This window comes from Fulmarus glacialis, unplaced genomic scaffold, assembly GCF_000690835.1.
Source record: "Fulmarus glacialis isolate BGI_N327 unplaced genomic scaffold, ASM69083v1 scaffold33221, whole genome shotgun sequence".
Lineage (NCBI taxonomy): Eukaryota > Metazoa > Chordata > Aves > Procellariiformes > Procellariidae > Fulmarus > Fulmarus glacialis.
Window position 1 is genome coordinate 7,666 of NW_009192683.1, and position 266 is coordinate 7,931.

The following is a 266-nucleotide window of genomic DNA, read 5'->3' on the forward strand; positions in this document are numbered from 1 at the left end:
TGCAGTAAACACAGAAGCAGTTAATGTGGTGTCAAGTCAATTTATCTCCCTGACTAAACAAAAGGGCAATTAGTGAAGCCAATGTCTGCAAACTCTTCTCGAAGCTGTGTTAAATAAATATCCCCTTTTGCGTTGTTGATGGCTGGCTGGGAGCAGAGAGGAGCTCCCGGGGACCCTCGCTGGGCACAGGGGCACAGGGGTCTGCCACGCTGCCCGGGCGCTCGCGCCGTCCTTGGGTAGCGGAGGAGCCGCCTGCTCCTGGGGAC